Genomic DNA, 21,655 nt, shown 5'->3' with positions numbered 1-21,655 from the left:
ACACCGCCCAATCCACTCCCCGCCCCCCTCCCCCCCCCCCCCCCCCGCACACTCTCCCCGCCCCTCAGACTTCTCTGCTCCAATGAAAACAACAAAAGCCCATCTGACCTCTCTTGCTGAAACCTTCCTGGCCAAGATAACATCCTGATGAATTTCCCATGCACCGTCTCTCGTGCATTCATATCCGTCCTATGGTGTCGTGCCACAACAGAGAACAAAGAGAACAAAGAACAGTATAGCGCAGGAACAGGCCATTCGGCTCCCAAGCCTGGGCCGATCATGATGCCCGAACTTAACTTAAAAAAATCCTTCTGCCCTTACTCTGTCTGTATCTCTCTATTCCCTCCCAGTTCATGTACCCATCCAGATGCCTTTGAAATATTGCTAATATGCCTGATCCACCACCTCCTCTGGCAGCATGCTCCAGACATCTACCACTCTGTATGGAATACTTCACCCACACAACTCCCTTAAGCTTTCCCCCTCTCACTTTGAACCTGTGTATCCTTGCAATTGAAAATTCCGCCCTTGAGAAAAAAGCCTCTGACTATCTATCCTGTCTATGCCTCTCATAATTTTATGGACCTCTATCAGGTCTCCCCTCTGCCTCCGTCATTCCAGTGAAAACAATACTGGTTTATCCAACCTCCTCTCATAACCAACAAACTCGAGACCAGACAACATCCTGGTGAACTTACTTCGTACTCTCTAGAAAGTTTTAATGTCCTTCAGGGAATGTGGTGAGCAGAACTGCACGCCATACTTCAAATGCAGTCTAACCAAGGTTCTATGTCGCTGCAATATGGTTTTGTAACTCTTGTACTCAATGCCCCGGCTTTTGAAGGCAAGCATGCATATGCCGTCTTCAGTACCTTGGCCGCCTGTGGTTGCCACTTCTAGAGAACTGTGGACCTGCACGCCCAGATCCCTCTGTATGTTAATGTTCCAAAGGGTTCAGCTAATTACAGTATAATTTACACCTAAATTTGATCCTCCAAAATGCATCACCACACGTTTGTCTGGATTAAACTGCACCTGCCATCTCTGTGACCATTACCCCCAATCTATCTTTATTCTGTTCTATCCTCTGACAATCGCCGGCACTATCAGCAACTCCATCAATTGTGTCATCTGCAAACTGATGAATCATGCTACCCACATTTTTCTCCAGATCATTTTTTATACTACAAGCAACAGCGATCCCAGAACCGATTCCTGTGGCACAGCTGTAAGTACAGTTGTCCATTCTAAAAAAAAGCACCCTTGCACCACTACACTCTGTCTTCTATAACGAACAGTAAGAAGTCTCACAACACCAGGTTAAAGTCCAACAGGTTCATTTGGTAGCAAATACCATAAGCTTTCGGAGCACTGCTCCTTCGTCAGATGGAGTGGATATCTGCTCTCAAACAGTGCACAGACACAGAAATCAAGTTACAGAATACTAATTAGAATGCGAATCTCTACAGCCAGCCAGGTCTTAAAGGTACAGACAATGTGGGTGGAGGGAGCATTCAACACAGGTTAAAGAGATGTGTATTGTCTCCAGACAGAACAGCTAGTGAGATTCTGCAAGACCAGGGGGAAAACTGTGGGGGTTACTGATAATGTGACATAAATCCAACATCCCGGTTTAGGCCGTCCTCATGTGTGCGGAACTTGGCTATCAGTTTCTGTTCAGCGACTCTGCGCTGTCGTGTGTCGTGAACGCCGCCTTGGAGAAAGCTTACCTGAAGATCCAAGGCTGAATGCCCGTGACTGCTGAAGTGCTCCCCCACAGGAAGAGAACAGTCTTGCCTGGTGATTGTCGAGCGGTGTTCATTCATCCATTGTCGTAGCGTCTGCATGGCTGTCTGGAGACAATACACATCTCTTTAACGTGTGTTGAATGCTCCCTCCACCCACATTGTCTGTACCTTTAAGACCTGGTTGGCTGTAGAGATTCGCATCCTAATTAGTATTCTGTAACTTGATTTCTGTGTCTGTGCACTGTTTGAGAGCAGATATCCACCCCATCTGACGAAGGAGCAGTGCTCCGAAAGCTTATGGTATTTGCTACCAAATAAACCTGTTGGACTTTAACCTGGTGTTGTGAGACTTCTTACTGTGCTTACCCCAGTCCAACACCGGCATCTCCACATCATTCTATAACGAAGCCAGTTCTGTATGCATTCAGCCAGCACACTCCAAATCCCATGTGATTTCGTTTGTTATATCAGTCTGCAGTGTGGGACCTTGCTAAACGCCTTTGCAAAGTCCATATTAACGATATCCTCAGCGCTTCCCTTATCCATTTTCTTTGTCACCTCTTCATCAAATTTAATCAAGTTGGTGACTCATGAACTTCCCCGTGCACAACAATGCATCCTGTCACAAACTTGTACATTTTATCCAAATGTGCACATATCCTGTCCCTCAGTATCTTCTACAAAAGCTTCCCCAGCACTGACGGCAGGCCCACTGGCATATAATTTACTGGATTATCCCCCTTTCCTTCCTTAAACAAGAAAACAACATTGACTATTCTTCAGACTTCTGGAACATAGCTTGTGGTCAAAGCGGATGTGAAGATAACTGATGTGGTCCAATTTCTTTCTCCCCTTCCCTCCCGGAGATACTTGGGATATATCCCAGCCTGCCCTGGGGACTTGCTTACCTTAATGCAATTTAGGAAAAACAGCAATTCCTCCTTTGATATATTGATATTCACAGGAGCATCCACACACCTATCCCTGGCCACAACACCCATCTTAAAGAGAAACATCCCAACAGGTCCTGGTGACTGATCAACAGTACATACAGACAGGCGTTCTATTACCTCATTAACTATTAGCCTGTCCAGGATCATAACTATGCCCCCTCTCATTATAAATAAGCTCCATGTTCTTCCTTGGCAAAGACAGATACAAAGTAGTCATTTATCCTCTCGGGCATGTCCTTTGTCTCCATGCATAGATCTGCTTCATCGTCTCCAATATCCCCCACCTTCTACAGTTAGCATATTAACAAGTGTCGCAAGAAGACCTTTGGTTTCTCTTATGTTAGCTGCAATCCTCTTCTCATGCACTCAGGCTCTTCTGATTTCCTTTCACACTGTTACTTTGAAAATTCTATTTTCAGCCTGACAACCTAACATCTCTTACCTGATTTTGTTTCTGCTTCATTTTAATCTGTCATCCTGTGGGCATTGTCAAACTGCAAATGCCCAACGAGAAGTACTTTAATTGCACCCAATCCATCCCCTCTTTGAAAGGCAGCCCACTGTTGTCTAATAGTTTTGCATGCCAGTAAATTGATTCAAATTTACCTGGATCAGATCTGTTCTCAACCTATTGAAATTGGTCTAATTCCAATGCAATATTTTTGCTTTTGATTGCTGCTCACCATGGTTAGTGTCAACCTTAATATCATGATTACTGTTTTCTACTCTTGTCCAAAGTAACACCTGAAACCCAATCCATTGACCCAAGACATATCTCAGAACCAGATCCTGGAAGATCTCCTCCTTGATGGGTTGGCAATGTACTGGTCATGGAGAGTCTCCTGAACTCTCATCCCTCTCTGCAATTACATTATTATCCCAGTCTATTATCGAATGGATATCTAGATCCATAAATTCGAGAAAAATAGTTCACTGATGCTTATTGTTGATTACTCAAAGCACAATGTTAGCTGAGTTCAATCAATGTCTAACAAGTGTTGAAGTACAAAATTATTTCAAACATTAAGAATCAAAACAACGCAGAAATAAAACATACAATTCAAAATAGCAAAATTATTTGCTGCACGCCTCAGGCCTACACTAGCCAGGGAATATTTAATCTTTAGACAACCCGTCCATTCCTGTTATTGGTCTGGTAAAAATTCTCTTTACTGCTTCCAACGCATAATTCAATACTCACTGGTGTTCAGTAAAACTAAAAGATAATGCATCAGGGCACACAGATCCCTCTGCACCAAATGCAAACAATATTTCCTTTTATGCATCAATGTTCACTGCAAAATACAACAATGGTAAAGGAATCGAAGCAGGTAACTTCAGGAGATTATTTCAGTTTTTTAGTGTCATGCTCTGCAGTGTAGAATTGCTCACCATGTGGTTAGTTAGGGAGATCAAAGAAGAGTATCTTCTGTGTAGAATTAACATGATTGTTTGGAAGCAAGTGACATGAAACTGGTGAATGTGATGGGAGAACAGAATTCGGGCAGGAAAAGATAAGGTCACTGCAGTCTGCAGTGCTGCAATGAAGTTAGACAAAGATTCAAACTCCTGGCCCGAAAGCTAACCATCCTTCTGGCTTTTAATCCAGTCGGCCTTCAGTGGTATTGACAAGATTAAGGCAGATGGATTAATGTCAGGATTTAAGATTTGAACTAGGATTAACAAGCGATTTCCCTCGGGCTCGTTTTCTGCAACATTTCTTCACAATTCCCAAGTCAGACTCAGGGCTGGTGTGAGTCTGCTCCCTGTGCATTTTATCCGTGGTGACATGATTGAATGGCAGCATTCCCCTTGGAAACACCAGTCAGCTTTCTGGCCATTTTGTATGCAGTTATGACCGTACTTAGGATGTCATGTTGAATTTTGAGATGAAAATAGTTCGGAAGATATGTCTCGTGAAAATAATTGGCTCCCCGATATTCCCGTGTATTTGAGCAGAAGTATGTGACAGTGAATCAACTTTGGACGTTGGATCATGACGGAGCGAATGATGCAAGGGACGCTCTCTTCTTTGTGATTGGGAATGAGCAGTAGATCTTCCAACGTTATATAGCTACACTCTGTACACACTACCGAGTGGATCATTGGTTCTGATTCATTATCAGCAACATAAACTAATTGATCACACTGATGAGTGTATTACTGTGTATGGATCACTGTCAGACACAAAGACTGACTGATCACATTGACGACTGGCTGAATGGATACAGGTCACTATCAGAAATCCAGGATGATAGATCACATTAACCAGTGGATCACTAGATACAAATTACGATCAGGAGTCCAAACCGATTGATCACATTAATAATATGGACTTTAAGAAAGAGGTTGTGCTGGAATCTTTGAATGGCATCAAGATAGATAAGTCGCCGGGTCCGGATGGGATGTACCCCAGGTTACTGTGGGAGGCGAGGGAAGAGATTGCAGAACCTCTGGCGATGATCTTTGCGTCGTCGATGGAGACGGGAGAGGTGCTGGAGGATTGGAGGTTCCTATTTTCATGAAGGGGAATAGGGATAGCCCAGGTAATTACCGACCGGTGAGTCTAACCTCAGTGGTTGGTAAACTGATGGAGAAGACCCTGAGGGACAGGATATATGAGCATTTAGAAAGGTTTAGTATGCTCAAGAATACTCAGCATGGCTTTGTCAAGGGCAGATCGTGCCTTACGAGCCTGGTGGAGTTCTTCAAAAATGTGACTAAACAAATTGACGAACGGAAGGCGGTAGATGTGGTTTATATGGATTTTAGCAAGGCGTTCGATAAGGTCCCCCATGCAAGGCTTATAGAAAAAGTGAGAGGGCATGGGATCTAAGGGGCTGCTGCCCGGTCGATCCAGAACTGGCTTGCACAAAGGAAGAAGTCTCACAACACCAGGTTAAAGTCCAACAGGTTTATTTGGTAGCGAATACCATAAGCAAATAGCATGGTATTTGCAACCAAATAAACCTGTTGGACTTTAACCTGGTGTTGTGAGAGTTCTTACTGTGTTCACCCCAGTCCAACGGCGGCATCTCCACATCATGATTGCACAAAGGAGGCAGAGAGTGGGTATAGATGGGTCTTTTTCTAAATGGAGGTCAGTCACCAGTGGTGTGCCCCAGGGATCTGTTCTGGGACCCTTGCTGTTTGTCATTTTCATAAATGACCTGGATGAGGAAGTGGAGGGATGGGTTGGTAAGTTTGCCGACGAATTGAATGGGTGCAGAGGAGAATTACAAGGCTGTTGCCTGGATTGAGTGGTATGCCTTATGAGGATAGGCTGAGGGAGCTCGGTCTTTCCTCCTTGGAGAGATGAAGGATGAGAGGGGACCTAATAGAGGTGTATAAGATGTTGAGAGGCATAGATCGGGTGGACTCTCAGTGGCTTTTTCCCAGGGTGGAAATGTCTGCTACGAGAGGACACAGGTTTGGGGTGCTGGGGGGTAGGTACAGGGGAGATATTAGGGGTAAGTTTTTCACACAGAGGGTGGTGGGCGAGTGGAATCGGTTGCCGTCAGTGGTGGTGGAGGCGAATTCAATAGGTTATTTTAAGACTCCTGGATGGGTACATGGAGCTTAATAGGATGGAGGTTTATAGGTAGGTCGAGAAGGTGGGGATGTGTTCGGCACAACTTGTGGGCCGAAGGGCCTGTTTGTGCTGTGGTTTTTCTATGTTTCTATGTTTCTAATATGATCAATGAGTACAGCTCAATATCATGAACCCATACCTGTTGAACACACTAACCAGAGAAACAGAGATCACTGGTAACAGGTTATTACCCGGTGTCCAGAACGATTGATCAAACTAACTGGAGGATCACTGGTTCCAGAACACTATCAGCAATCCAGACTGAGTGATCACACTCGCCAGTGATCACTGGGTACAGATCACTATCGGGAATCCAACTGTTTGATCACACTAACCAGAGACCACTGATCATTATCAAAAATGCAGACTGATTGTTCACACCAATGCGAGATTGCTGGGTGCATATCACTATCAGGAATCGAGATGGAATGTTCACACTACTGAGTGGATCACTGGTTATAGATCACTATCTGGAACCAGCCTGATTGATTCACACGAACAATTGGATCATTGATTACATATTGCTATCAAGAACCCAGACTGATTGATGACACCAATCAGTGGATAATTAGGTACAGATCACTATCAGGAACCCTGACTGATTGATCATATTAACCTTCAAACCTTGCACACTAAGCTAGTGCAGTTTAACTTGTGACGTTTAAGGTCACTTTATTTCATGCCATGTAAATATCTTGGGTTTTGTAAATTTAGAACTAAGTTATGTAATTTACATTTGTAACTGTAGTTCTTTTAAATTTACTATCGGTTGAATGTATTATGTTACATTTAGCATAGCAATCGCTTTCAGGTGTATATATGTATTTTATATGGTCGTTGGTTGATTTGTGTCACTAAGTAAATTTGGAAAATTATTCTATAAGTTCAATTGAGTTATAATGCGTACTGCCAGATACAAATAAATGATACAATAGTAATGCAGTTTTTTTTTTGTAGCGAAAACACATTGACAAGTGGCTGTTCCAATGAAGCCCGATAGATCTAGTGAGCATCCAATGAGTCCATGTTCCTAGAAATTGAATGCTGTCTTTTCTCAACCTGAAGCAGACATGAAATTATTCTCATTTATATAATACACACAGCACTATATATGTCATATTAGTATTTCCTACAGCTTCTTATTCCTTTTAAGATCCCAAGCAGCTTTATCATTACCTCATTTGTTTTAAAGTTCAAGTAATTAATTCAACATAATCAGAACGAAGTAACAGCAATGTTAAAGTAGCCTGCTAAAGCATCATCACTGATAGGGGCCTGAGGTAATGACAATTTAATAAGGTAGAGATCATTAGTACAAGATATCAATCATTGGAACATGATAGGCTATTTTCCCATACTGAACAAATGGTCAAGGAAGGGAGCAAGGCATTGATTTATCTTAGCAAGAAGTAACATGAGAAAACTTTAATGAGAGTGATGATCCCACAAGACATTGTCAATTTAGAATGGTAATCAGGGGACAATGTGAAATGAAATCAAAGATGACCATCAGACTCAGGAAACCAATTAGACACTGATCCCACCGAGACCAATCACAGATGGATTGTGCACTCTTAAGCCAATTAAGGTTGAGCCTCGCCTCAATTCGGCCAATTAAAATTGAATAAGGAAGTTAAGTGTATTTATTAGTCACAAGCAGTCTTCTATTCACACTGCAGCATAGGTATTGTGAAAAATTCCCGAGTTTCCACACTCTGGCGCCTGTTTGGGTACACTGAGGGAGAATTGAGCATGACCAATTCATCTAACATGCACATCTTTGGACTGTGTGAGGAAACCGGAGTGCCTGGAGGAAACCGAAGCTGACACAGGGAGAATGTGCATACTCCACACAAACAGTGACCCAAGCCGGGAATCAAATCCAGGTCCCTGGCGTAGTGAGGCAGCGATGCTAACTACTGTGCGAACGTGCTGCCCAACATTGATGAATCTGTGGTTTGTGACTTGGCATATTTTGGCTAAGATCAGGTTTAGTATCTGTTCTTATCAGTTTAATGTCTGATCCGTTCCTTATCTGGGGACCACCTATGAAATAGCAAATGAATACTTCCTACTGAATTCGGAAAGGATGTCTAAATCCATAGGGAATTTCCTCACTCTGTTTGAAGCTGTGGACTATTTCTCTGCAGACGGAATGCGACTTGCTGTTTCTGACGCTGGTGACGCAGTGGCGGATGCTAACTTTGTAGAAACCATGGCTGATGCCAATATCCTGACTCTCGACACTTGGTTGGAAAACGTGAAGGAAATGATCGTAAATCGTGAAAGCCTGAGGAGAGGAACTGCCAACACCTGCAAAGATAGAGTAATTGCCAGTGAGCTGAATGCTGGAATTTTGAAGACAGAACAGGCTCTGAGAGTGAGGTTCGAGGAAGCTTTGAAAAAACGTTTCTTTGAATTTCAGGCAGCAAAGGACCAGTACCGTGAAGTTGCTATGGAAGGAAAGCAGCAGGACTTGGTCTTCCAGTGAAGTGAGTTTCAGGTTCTGCTATTAGCTCCAACATGTCACAGGTTTTGCGAGCACGTCTGGCACTGCCAGGAAAGACCGAGTCACTGACGAAAACAAGATGTCGAATAGCTTGAGCAGTGGATGAAATCCTCGTTCATTCTTTTCAGTACCTAATGGAGACTTCTATGATGTTCGACTCCGTGGCATTATTGCTGGAAATGGAAAATAAAATTAGTCGAAGCCAACACAGAAGCTTTCACATTGCAAAATCTGTGTGATGAAGTACTCCAACCATGGCAACATCTGTTGCCTCATCTGTTGCTTCGTAACCACAATGAGAAAAATAGTGGTCAACTTCCAGGAATTATAATAATCGCTGGTCAACTCAAAGATCCATCCGAACTAAAGAAGTAAATGAAGAAATTCATTCCAGTCGTTGCTATGATCAAGGAAAACCTGGCGAAGAATGGGCCTCGAGTTCTTGACCTGGAGCTGGCGTTTGATGAACGGAGTGTCTTGATGGAGAACATTGTCTATTTTACAAACTGATTAGAACCAGACCACATTGACGTATTGTTTGTAAGAGAGGCAAGTTATAAAATGCGAGAGGTGTGCTGTCCAGGAAAGCCGTTCTGTGCATTTAGAGCATAGCCTCGTGTATACCTGTTCTTTGTCATCCTCCAGCGAGAAAATCGATGTTTCCCTACAAGGATCGACAGCAGACAGGGTGATGAAAAGATCATTGTAATTCGAAGACCCTTGGTGATTGACAGGGGTATTAAAAATTTTACACCAGTGAAGGTCATGAAGCACTGACCCAAGATCGGCCCCAGTCCTTGGGAAGGAATCAATGGGTAAAGTAACCATTTCTGAGAAGGCACTCTTCCATAAAGTCTGACTAAAAAAAATAACGAACTGACTGACAAGGGCTGGAACCTTGATGTGGGCAATACGTTGATTACCGGGTTAACTGATGCACAACAACTAAACCCTTTATCTTCACCTCAGGTATGGAGAGTAATAGTTTGCTCTGACGTTGATATTTTTGCTGTCACTATTACTTTTTCATTGCACATTAAATATAATTTGTAAATGAATATAAACGCTGGAATGAAGTAAGATATAAGAAATAAGCAAGATATTAAGAGAAGCTTTCACCCACCAATTTGTATAACAAGTTACTGCTGTCCAGAGGGAAGCAAAAGCTTCAGAGAACAAAGATCGAGCGTGCATCTGCTCCCAAGTCTAGATGTGGAGATGCCGGCGTTGGACTGGGGTAAACACAGTAAGAAGTTTAACAACACCAGGTTAAAGTCCAACAGGTTTATTTGGTAGCAAAAGCCACACAAGCTTTCGAAGCTCTAAGCCCCTTCTTCAGGTGAGTGGGAATTCTGTTCACAAACAGAACTTATAAAGACACAGACTCAATTTACATGAATAATGGTTGGAATGCGAATACTCACAACTAATCCAGAAACTGATAGCCAAGTTCCGCACACACAAGGACGGCCTCAACCGGGATATTGGGTTCATGTCACACTATTTGTAACTCCCACAGTTGCGTGGACCTGCAGAGTTTCACTGGCTGTCTTGTCTGGAGACAATACACATCTTTTTAGCCTGTCTTGATGCTCTCTCCACTCCCATTGTTTTGTTTCTTAAAGACTGGATTAGTTGTGAGTATTCGCATTCCAACCATTATTCATGTAAATTGAGTCTGTCTTTATAAGTTCTGTTTGTGAACAGAATTCCCACTCACCTGAAGAAGGGGCTTAGAGCTTCGAAAGCTTGTGTGGCTTTTGCTACCAAATAAACCTGTTGGACTTTAACCTGGTGTTGTTAAACTTCTTCCCAAGTCTAGAGCCAGTCCGCTTTTCAAGTCCGGCACTATCTTTATCATTTAGTAACCTACAATTTATTAAACATTTCCTGAGCTACTTCATCAAACTGTCTCCCGTTGCCTAAATTGTTAAAATCTCAAATGAACTCGATTTGAATTTAAGATCGAATAATACCTCGAAACTTGCCCTCTTTTTAGGTCAAACCAAATAAACAAAGGGATAAAAACATGGCAGGCAATATCCGGAAGCGTTATTTCAAGAGTTGGTAGAGAACGGGTGATTTTCAGGGATTTTCGTTTTCATAGAAATCATAGAAACCCCACAGCACAGAAAGAGGCCATTCGGCCCATCGAGTCTGCACCGACCACAATCCCACCCAGGCTCTACCCCCATATCCCTACATATTTACCCACTAATCCCTCTAACCTACGCATCTCAGGACACTAAGGGCAATTTTAGCATGGCCAATCAACCTAACCCACACATCTTTGGACTGTGGGAGGAAACCAGAGCACCCGGAGGAAACCCACGCAGACACGAGGAGAATGTGCAAACTCCAATTTGGCTTTCAAATTTTACTGGACCGGAGACCTTTTTATTTTTCTGCAAATTCGGAGATATTACATTTAGTTACTTCAACTAAACCATGAATGTACATTGTGATTTGCTGGGGTCCTCACACTGATCCCTGCAGTACCCCAATGGTCACTGACTGCCATTTAGAAAAAGACCCAATTAGTCCAAAACTTTGATTCATATCCACCAACCTGTTCTACATCTATCTCAATGCACTCCCCACAATCTCATACGCTTTAATTTTAGACATTAACCTCTTACGAAGGACCTTGCCAAAACCCTTTTGAAAGTTCAAATGAATCACAACTACTTCAGTAGTTACATTCACAGAGAATTCAAGGAGATTTGTCAAGCATGATTTCCCTTTCGTAACACCATACTGATTGTCTGATCCTGTCGTTGCTTTCCAAGTTTTCAGCTATTGCATCTTTTAGAATGGACGTTAGCAATTGCCCGGCTACTGATTTGATTTGATTTGATTTATTATTGTCACATGTATTAACATACAGTGAAAAGTATTGTTTCTTGCATGCTATACAGACAAAACATACCATTCATAGAAAAGGAAACGAGAGAGTGCAGAATGTCGTGTTACAGTCATAGGTAGGGTGTAGAGAAAGATCAACTTAATGCAGGGTAACTCCATCCAAAAGTCTGACGCAGCAGGGAAGAAACTGCTCTTGCATCAATTGGTACGTGACCTCAGACTTTTGTATCCTTTTCCCTAAACAAGAAGGCGGAAGAGAGAATGTCCGGGGTGCATGGTATCCTTAACGATGCTGGCTGCTTTGCCGAGGCATCGGGAAGTGTAGACAGAGTCAATGGATGGGAGGCTGGTTCACGTGATGGATTGGGCTACATTCACGACCTTTTGTAGTTCCTTGCGGTCTTGGGCAGAGCAGGAGCCATACCAAGCTGTGAAACAACCGGAAAGAATGCTTTCTATGGTGCATCTGTAAAAGTTGGTGAGAGTCGTAGCTGACATGTTTCCTTAATCTTCTGAGAAAGTAGAGGTGTTGCTGGGCTTTCTTAACTATAGTGTCGGCATGGAAGGGGGGGGGGGGACCAGGACAGTTTGTTGTTGATCTGGACACCTAAAATCCTGGAGCTCTCAACCCTTTCTACTTCGTCCCCATTGATGTAGACAGGGGCATATTCTCCTTTACGCTTCCTGAAGTCGATGACAATCTCCTTCGTTTTGTTGACACTGAGGGAGAGATTATTGTTGCCACACCAGTGGTGTCAAGTTCAAAGATTTATAATTCCCTATTTTCTCTCAATCGCTCTTTTTAATTCGTGGGTTTACAATAGCTACCCTCCAGGACATAGCGACATTTCCTGTGTCTATCAAAACTTGGAATATGACCAAAAATGGATCCACTATTTCCATTTGTTCCTTATTAATTCAGGATGCCGATTACTAGTCCCTGGGGATTTATCGGCCAATAAACACATCAATTACCTCAACACCGTTTCCCTTCTAAAACTGAATTTTGGTGGATCCTCTTTCTCACTGAACTCTGTCACCCCAACGTTACCCCCCTCTCCCTGTCCCGCTTCCCCCCCCCCCCCACCCCCGCACCCCCAATGCGCGCCACATTTCTGATATCTTGACCTCCTTTCTGACAACGTATTTTGGTGGTCAGCTATTTTTTATAACCCATTTTAATTTCACTGTTTCTGATTTTAAAGGACCTGCATTTGTTTAGAAAAATCTTTCTTTTTCTTTAAATATTTATGGAAGTCTTTACAGTTAATATTTATGTACTCTAAATCGAATTTCCCCGACTGAATTCATCCTGTTGTCCTCCTTTGCCGAACTCTAAACTGCTCCCAATCCTCAGGTCTGCTTTTTTCTGACCAATTTCTATGCTTCTTCCCTGGATATAATGCTATCTCTACATTCCTTTATACGCCATGGATTGGTCATTTTCCCTGCTTTTTTTCTGCGGCAGACAGGCGCGAAAACCGTTGGAGTTCACCATGTGCTCTTTGACCATTTGCAATTGCCCTTCCACAAGCACCCTGCAAGTAACATTCCCCAATCTATCACAGCGATCCCAGAATGTAACGTTCTGTGTCCATTTGTATAATATAATCTGCAATTAGACAGATGTTATACACTTTCTACACATAATGGGAAGTGTCTGGCCCTTTATATAACATAAAAGTAAACATACATGATGCTCTTTCGATAGAATATGTAAAGTATGCATGTCCATTTATTTAATATAATATACAATTGGGCAGATATTAAATATTTTGTATGCAAAAGGGAGAGTCTGCAGCTGGATATATAATTTAATATACAAATAGACAAATATCATAAACGTTACACAGAAAATGGCGATTCTCTGTGTACATATATGTAATAGAATGAAGAATTAGCTAGATATTCTACATCTCTGATTTATCCAACTATGGGAGTGACAGGAAACACTGTTGGACAAAAGAGTTTCAGAATTAAACTGAAAAATGTAACTACAACCGGAACAGGGGCAGAAGCAGGCCCTTAGGCCATTTGACATTGTACCCTCACTCAATTTGCTGATCGATTACCTTAACAGGTTAGCCAAAACATGGGGCATACATTTAGTGCATTGTAGCGATCCTTCTTTACAATTGTAAACTGCGCCGTACTTGAACTGGGATTGCTTGATTACGACAGTGCTGAGGAAGCTGTACTCTTAATCTAACCCTATGCTTTACCTTTAATGGAAGTATTTTCTGGGCATACTGTAGAGAGACACTGTAGAGTGTCACAGTATCTGTCCAGGGTTTGTTCTGACTGGGGGAATGTAGAAGGAGCTTTATTCTGTATGCAACCCCGTTTTGTACCTTTATTGGAAATGTTTGATGGAGACAGTGTAGAGAAAGTTTTAGCCTATTTCAATGCCGTTCTGTCTTTGCCCTGTGACTGGTTGATTGAGACATTGTTGAATGAGCTTTAACTATATCCAACACAGTGCTGTACGTAGCCTGGGAGAGTTGTTAATGGGGGCAATGTCGGGGGAACTTTACTATGGGTCTAACCCCATGCTGTATCTGTCTCGGGTTTGTTTGAAAGGGAGAGTGTGGAGGGAGCTTTATTCCACATCGAATCCAGCCTTCTACCTGTCCTGGGTGTGAAGATGGGTACAGCACAGAGGAATGTTTACTCTATATACAAAGCTGCGATGTACATGCCACGGGAGTGCTTGTTGGAACATTGAAGAGTGATTTGTTCTCGTCATTTAAATCAAATCTCCACCTGACTTTAGAATAATTGCTGAAGAATGTAGTGGAAGATTTGGGTTGTATTTAACACTGTGCTTTCGACACGTGGTAGTGTTTGATAGGCATAGTGGAGAGGAAGATTTATTTGGCATCTATCCCATGCTAATGTAGCGTTTAGAGTTTTTGTTTAGTTCTTGCAGAGGTAGTTTGAGCCTCTATATAAATATGATTTACCATTACCATCTAAATGTGCAAAGAAACCACTTCACATTCTCATAAACTCCAATGCATTATTAATGTTTTCATTTGACCTACATCCTCGCTTGCCATTGGGCCTCAAAGTTTGCTGTAATCTTATAATTGTCTCCTGTCGCACTCAGCCTCTGTTAAATGCCCTGTCCACCAGCCAGCCCAGGACCTTCATTCTGATCTTCCTGCTCTCTGACCACCGCTCGCCCATGCCGCCTCTATTACTGCGTCTCTTTCCACCAGCTGTCCGAAGGGTGAGATGTCACTGCAGCTCAGCCAATCAGAGTGCCTTTTGGGTGGGGATTCGAGCGCTGTTGTGAGTCAAGTGCGCCTCACATGACCAGGGAGCAAGGGCTTTGAACATTGGCATCAAGGATAAACAACTGTTACTGCTGAGGAGTGTGTGTGTGTGTGTGTGGAGGGGGTCTGGGGGAGGGGGTGGTGTGGGGGAGGGGGGCTGTGGGGGAGGGGGGTGTGTGGTTATTAGCAGTACGGCTCAATGGGACAGAAATAATACAAGTTTGATCATTCCTTATGCCAGAATCTTGTTGGGATTAAAACCCTGTAGTTATTTTAGTTTGGATCCTCGGATAAAATCAGATCAGGTGCGGGTGAATTGCTTTAACAAGAAAATATTGCGTGTTGATGGCAGGTTCGATTTATTTAGTCTGTATATTGCTAAGATTTGGAACTGAAGTGTAAAGAGTTAAAATTTCCACAAAGAAAACTTTGGCATGAAACCAATAATTCAGTCTACACGTATAGTAACATTGCAGTGTATACATTGATGGATGACTCTTATCAGGATATTTATATCAATAACTAAAGAAAAATGCCACCATTAAAAAATAGCACGTAAAACCTTAATCAATCATTCGAAGTTAGAAATCTCAGAACAACACTGTTAATACCCAACAAGTTTATTTGTGATTCAAAATAAACCTGTTGGACGTTAACCTGGGATTGTGAGACTTCTTAATCTTCCCACCCCATTCTAACACTGGCATTTCCACATCATGGCAATCATTCGGAGACATTCCAGTGTGATAAAATTGAAAAATGCAGGAGTCCAATAAAAATAGTTCCCCCTCAAAGACAAAAAGAATAACAAAAATAGTTCTGAAACTTTGATTAGTGCGCACAGCTCTCCTCCATGACATTAAAAATGATAAAGATTTACTGAAGAGTATGCAAAAATACAAGGATACTTGCGGGACTGCGAGCTGATGCCTGGAACTTCGAAATAAAATGGGGGCGAGGGTAAATAGAGGACTTTGAAATTGAGAATGTTTTTGATAGAATTAACACCCACATTCCAATTACAATAACTTTGTGGGAGAATTTCAGTATTAGATATTCCCTAATAATGCCACTGGGTTATTCAGGAGAAACATATTTAGCCAGAGTGGCGTGAGCAAGTGCATCTTGCTGTCACACAGTTTAGTTGAGGTGAATAGTAATGACTCATTTCAGGGAAGCCTCCACACATTGAGGGGGGATATCATAGGAGGAATGGTGTTTGATGAGAAAATTTGGGAGAATGGTCGACTGGAATATAAAAGCTACATGGCCTGTTTGTTCCAAAAGTCTGTTTTACGGCTGAGTTTTCTATACATGACCCTGTAAGTATTTCTCAGTACAACCAGTTAGAATCTTTTGCTGCACTAGACGACTATGAAGTTATTGAGAACTGTTTTTTTATTTATGTAACTAATTTTTGAATTAAGTTTAATGGAAACTTTATTCCCATCTTCAGTTCCTCACTGATCGTACTGTGAGTCAGAGCGTAAATAAATATGTCTGTACACGACCTGAGAAGTTTTAACATATTCCCTGCTTAGAGGGTGGGCCCAACTCGGGAAATCATCGGAGTTGGAAATATTCGCGTAGAATCACATGATCACTTCTGTCATCCAGAAGACAAGAAAACTTCCAGACACACAGAAAAGTAAAATCGTAGATTTCCTCCGACTTTCCATTCGTGTTTCTCAGCATTGCCTTAACGGCAGAGTTTCCTCCGGGCTTTACTCGACAGTAAAACACGCCTGACGATCAGAACATTAAACAACAAGATCAGAAGGAAAGGGAGCAGTGGGGTTGAGATATTGTGGAACCAGAAGAATGCCAGCCATCTGGGAAGAATATCAGACTCTTCCGTTTTCACAAATCCAATGGGAATATACAATTCGTAAGGTTCATATGTGAAGTAATAGGGGATGTTAGTTAATAAGCTCAACATATACACGCTTCCTATCACCATCCTCGCAGTTTTCAATGTGGAATATTTGATTTTAACTGTTGGCAGCAAATGGAAACAAAACGATCAAAAGTGAAAGCGACTGTTAGCCAGACAGAACTGTCAAGGCTGATAAATATCATCACTTGCTGAAGTATACAAGGGACAGTGTGAGGCATGAAGCTGTAAATTGCATTAAAGATTAAGTTTATCACCACGCTGAGGAAGATGACCAGTAGATCTGCTGCTGCCATTGCCATTAGGTAGCCGGTGGTACATTTACTGAATCCACATCTTGCTCGGCAAAGAATGATAATGGTCACTAAATTAACTTTAGGGGAAAAAAAACAAAGAAACTTAAGTATCGATTGTGCTTCTAAACAATTCAAAGTTAACCAGAATTTAGTTTAGGTGAAATTGGCGAAGGAGGTGAGAGATTATGTCGCTTCTTTGGACACGGGTGAGGTCCCTGAGGATTGGAGGATAGCGAATGTGGTCCCATTGTTTAAGAAGGGTAGCAGCGATAACCCAGGAAATTATAGGCCGGTGAGCTTGACGTCCGTGGTAGGGAAGTTGTTGGAGAGGATTCTTAGAGACAGGATGTATGTGCATTTAGAACGGAACAATCTCATTAGTGACAGACAGCATGGTTTTGTAAGAGGGAGGTCGTGCCTTACAAATTTGGTGGAGTTTTTTGAGGAAGTGACAAAAACGGTTGATGAAGGAAGGGCCGTGGATGTCGTCTATATGGATTTCAGTAAGGCATTTGACAAAGTCCCACATGGCAGGTTGGTTAAGAAGGTTAAGGCTCATGGGATACAAGGAGAAGTGGCTAGATGGGTGGAGAACTGGCTTGGCCATAGGAGACAGAGGGTAGTGGTCGAAGGGTCTTTTTCCGGCTGGAGGTCTGTGACCAGTGGTGTTCCGCAGGGCTCTGTACTGGGACCTCTGCTATTTGTGATATACATAAATGATTTGGAAGAAGGTGTAACTGGTGTAATCAGCAAGTTTGCGGATGACATGAAGATGGCTGGACTTCCGGATAGTGAAGAGCATTGTCGGGCAATACAGCAGGATATAAATAGGCTGGAAAATTGGGCGGAGAGGTGACAGATGGAGTTTAATCCGGATAAATGCGAAGTGATGCATTTTGGAAGAAATAATGTAGGGAGGAGTTATACAATAAATGGCAGAGTCATCAGGAGTATAGAAACACAGAGGGACCTAGGTGTGCAAGTCCACAAATCCTCGAAGGTGGCAACACAGGTGGAGAAGGTGGTGAAGAAGGCATATGGTATGCTTGCCTTTATAGGACGGGGTATATAGTATAAAAGCTGGAGTCTGATGATGCAGCTGTATAGAACGCTGGTTAGGCCACATTTGGAGTACTGTGTCCAGTTCTGGTCGCCGCACTACCAGAAGGACGTGGAGGCATTGGAGAGAGTGCAGAGAAGGTTTACCAGGATGTTGCCTGGTATGGAGGGTCTTAGCTATGAGGAGAGATTAGGTAGACTGGGGTTGTTCTCCTTGGAAAGACGGAGAATGAGGGGAGATCTAATAGAGGTATACAAGATTATGAAGGGTATAGATAGGGTGAACAGTGGGAAGCTTTTTCCCAGGTCGGAGGTGACGATCACGAGGGGTCACGGGCTCAAGCTGAGAGGGGCGAAGTATAACTCAGATATCAGAGGGACGTTTTTTACACAGAGGGTGGTGGGGGCCTGGAATGCGCTGCCAAGTAGGGTGGTGGAGGCAGGCACGCTGACATCGTTTAAGACTTACCTGGATAGTCACATGAGCAGCCAGGGAATGGAGGGATACAAACGATTGGTCTAGTTGGACCAAGGAGTGGCACAGGCTTGGAGGGCCGAAGGGCCTGTTTCCTGTGCTGTACTGTTCTTTGTTTATTCTTTATTATCTGATAGCAGTTCTCCACGCAGCACCCATTCTTTTCGAAATTGTTCCACTCCTGAGTGAAACGAAAGATCCACTTTTGAATCCCAGTCCCCAACAGCAGCATTGAGCAGTGACTACATTGTCGATCCCTCAGTGAAACTACAACAAGGTGGAATAGTGGTTAGTCCAGCTGCCTCACAGCACCGGGATCACGTGTTCGATTCCCAGCTTGGGCACTGTCTGTGTGGAGTTTGCATGTTTTCCCGATGCCTGTGGGGCTTCCTCTGGGAGCTCTGGTTTCCTCACACAGTCTGAAAGATGTGCTGGTTAGGTGCATTGAACTGAACAGGCGCCAGAGTATGGCGACTAAGGGAATTTCACAGTAACTTCATTGCAGTGTTAATGTCAGCCTTACTTGTGGTTAATACATTTTTAATTTAATAAATTCAGAAAAGAAAAGGGCCAATGGTGGTAAGGAACAAATGCAAGGACAAATGAAATCTTTGTTCAATTATACAATCTGAAAACGTTACAAAAACTATGAAAATTACACAATGTTTCTTCACCGGCACAGCTCTTTGACAATACTTACTGAGGTTTCAAGATTAAAAGACCAACTGTTGTGAAATGGATGAATAACCATTTTCAAATATATGTCACTCTTTGTTTCTGTAATATGTTCTTTCGAATCCGATTATAATGTGTTCCAGTGTGAGACCTTACTCAGCGTTACAATTTCAGGCTCAGTGAACCGATCCCCTGCCTTAGTCTGACAACCTATTCAATGATCTTGGAAAATCATTGACATGAAGGCTAAGCATTACATTGTTTTCTAGAATTACATGATGGATTCTGGTTTTCCAATCTTTTAATCAAATGTAGCAGTTCACGACATGCCTCACTCCTAATCAAATAGAATTGCTCATATTAAAACCAATGGAGACAAATGGATGAATGTCAGTCCTATCAGCAATGCTAAAGACAGGTCCGAAATCAACCAAGTTATTTGATATTAAATATAAATTTCGTAGAGTTTTACACCTGTCTCAATTATCTGCATAAGATAAATAAACATATCTTCCAACAGATGCACCTCATTCTAATACCTATTTTATTCAGCGATTTGTTATAATTCTGTTGATGCATTGATGTGTAGAGTGTGGAGTTTTAATAATCAAGGCTACTTCTTGTAGCAAACGGGACATTTATGATTCCCTCTAATATGTTTTACTTTAAAAAAAAAGAGATGCCAGAAGTAATCTCGGGCATTATATTCCAGGGAGTTTTCCTCCCAGTCATTCTACTATCGACCTGTAAGACAGAAATATTGTTTCAGGGAACTCTGAAATGCAATCACAGTCAGTGAATTGTGCAAACATTCAATTTCAATAGAATACAATATCCTCTGAAAACATATTTTTACTTGAGAGAAAGATCAGCAATGGCAAATAACACGCAGAAAGCATCATTAGTTCAACAGCCACAATGTAGTAACCTTAAAACCGATTTAGATTGAATAACAAACTTATATTGCCATGCCAAGAATTCCAATTGTTGCTATAATGTGATAGAAGACAGATCGAGTTTTGTAAAGTATCATTATTCTGTCAGTGGCTGACATTGTCGTGCTGTTGTATGAGATTCAGTGTCTGATTCCTCTTGCAAATAAAGGGTACATCTTCAACCCTGCTTTCTGAATATTCTAAACCAGCATATGTTTATATATCATGGAATCATTTGTTTTAATGAAGCTTCCCCAGGATAATTATTAGTTGAAGCCCATTTGAACAAATTCGTTGCATAACTGCTGGCGCCTCTGATAATCCTGTGAATTCCTCTCGAGATTATTTGGGCCCACGATTGACAGCGGAATTTACCATTCTCAGCTTTGTCTTTTTTGCCTATCCCGTAATAGTTTTGAAAAATATGAAAATAAATATCTTATTTTCCACTCTTCAAATGAACGATATCATTTTGGCAATTCACATATTCTGTTATAACTCCAAAATCAAACATTTTGTACAACTTATTGCATGCTCACAAAATTGTTGTGCAACTCAAACTTCTGATATTAAGAATGAAAGATCAGGTTTAGGAGGCAGCTCTTTACAGTTAGACATTTTTTCCCACCAATTAAACAGCATGGCATGTAAAAAGCCGATAGGAATATTTTGCGACCTCAGTGACCACAGTTTACTGTTCAGGAGATATCTCAAATTGCGATGTAATTCTAACAATGAGAAAATCAATTATTTTCAAGAACTCCAGTTGTTTCTGTTGATTTTGTGCATACAGCAACGTTGTCAACGTTTCCCTCTTTGTTTGATAAAGGAGACGGAATGGACGAGCCGATTAAACATGTGGGAGAGGAACAGAAAATTTATCTGACAGAATTAATGAACACGTCTTGTCCGACAGGAATGCAAAATTAAGGCTAAAGAGCTGAAATTACTGATAATGTCAGGGCATGACATAACAAAAACTGACTCGAAAAGTCGAAACAAAATAATGAGCAATGCTCCAAAAATGGAGTCTGGATTGAGTAAGTCTGCCTGCAAATGTGTGAAGTATCAACATACATTTTTGGGTCAGTTTAAATTTAATACGAATGGAGAGACGTGGTACATTAGATTAGAACCCAGTATGGCTGACATTTGCCATTTTCAAATACTTCGTATTCCTTACTGTAGTCTTTTCAGGAGAGCAATTTAGGATAGAATGATGATGGGATTTTTTTTATGAGTAGAGGGATCTACCATTACGTTAGAAACGGCAGCTTTTCATAAACTTGTGTTGTGCCAATTTAAACGGATATCGTTAAGTAATATGAATCGACCAATCTCTCTCTCTGCCTGTCTCTCTTCTTGTCAGCACCACC

General features: G+C 42.0%; 2 pseudogenes; both read left to right on the top strand.

Moving 5' to 3' along the window:
• Window positions 1–3,989: 3,989 nt before the first annotated feature.
• The window catches only part of LOC144494030 (leucine--tRNA ligase, cytoplasmic-like), an 86,341-nt pseudogene continuing 68,675 nt past the window's right edge, over window positions 3,990–21,655 (top strand).
• On the top strand, window positions 8,251–8,455 carry LOC144494481 (U2 spliceosomal RNA; annotated as a pseudogene).

Source organism: Mustelus asterias, chromosome 5 (assembly GCF_964213995.1).
Source record: "Mustelus asterias chromosome 5, sMusAst1.hap1.1, whole genome shotgun sequence".
Classification (NCBI taxonomy): domain Eukaryota; kingdom Metazoa; phylum Chordata; class Chondrichthyes; order Carcharhiniformes; family Triakidae; genus Mustelus; species Mustelus asterias.
The sequence above is the reverse complement of the archived record's forward strand: the minus strand, read 5'-3'. Positions and strand labels throughout refer to the sequence as shown.